The 914-nt window shown below is 45.0% G+C and overlaps 1 protein-coding gene across 1 annotated transcript in view; it reads left to right on the top strand.

Annotated features, from left to right (window-relative positions):
• The first annotated feature begins 528 nt into the window (after nt 1-528).
• Nucleotides 529-914, top strand: part of POPDC3 (popeye domain containing 3) — a 15,203-nt gene continuing 14,817 nt past the window's right edge. The window contains exon 1 of the mRNA XM_009285054.1: nt 529-726. The gene's annotated coding sequence lies outside the window, so the exon portion shown is untranslated. The remainder of the gene's footprint in view (nt 727-914) is intronic.

Here is a 914-nt window from a genome sequence, read left to right as displayed (position 1 = left end):
ATCAGATAATGAAGTTTTGAATATATGTAACTCAGGATAGCTTTGGGTCAAACTGCTCTGGCTCTTTGTTTTCTCAAATTTTAGGAGAATCGGTTATTCCAAAAATTTATGCACCTTCTTCCCTGGTAAATATGGAGCTAAAAATCTCTGAAAATAAAGAACCCCCTTGGGAAAGCAAGTTCACATAGGTGTTACGAAAAGCCCTAATCCCTCTATCTAGAGCATGGCAGGTTGCTCTGTCCTTTTACTTCAGGAGACGTTCACGTCGGTGCATCGCCCTGCATCGCCCTGCTGTGCAATGAGCATGTCAGCCTTCCGCGGGACCTGAGAGCTGGCCACCGGCGAGCACACGAGGTTCTCCACACTTACTATTTAAAAGATACTATTGCTCATCCTCCAGTTATTGAGAAATAGCTTCTGTAGTAACAGGAGCTGCACATTTAATATGCACGCTTTGTATATTAACAACTTGTAAGTCTGTCTCCTTCCATCAATAAATTCTCTCTCCCCGAGACACGAAGTGATCACCAGAACAAATGCATGGCTAGTACGCTGAAGGGCTTGTGTATCGACACTGTACCAACACTTTTAACTATATTCTTGGTGAGGCACGTGCTTGTTCTGAAACGAAATAACTGAAGACTGTGTATAAACAGATGTATTAGTCAAGTAATGAAGGCAACTCCGAAGGCACGTATCTCCCTTCCGAAGAAACATGCTGCTGGGGTGAGTAGGTGAAAGAGGAGAAAACTGTATTTTTATTTATTCCAAACCAATAGTTCCAGACAATTTAACCCGAGGCAGCAGTACCGAAGGAGACGTCTTTCTCTCTGTGTCTCAAAAGCCGCGGGTTTTGCGTGCGAGTCCCAGCCAAGCACCCGGGCTGCAGCCGCAACGGGTTTCAGGTGCCCAAG

This window comes from Aptenodytes forsteri, unplaced genomic scaffold (assembly GCF_000699145.1).
Source record: "Aptenodytes forsteri isolate BGI_AS27 unplaced genomic scaffold, ASM69914v1 Scaffold171, whole genome shotgun sequence".
Classification (NCBI taxonomy): domain Eukaryota; kingdom Metazoa; phylum Chordata; class Aves; order Sphenisciformes; family Spheniscidae; genus Aptenodytes; species Aptenodytes forsteri.
This window is presented reverse-complemented; position numbering and strand designations above follow the sequence as displayed.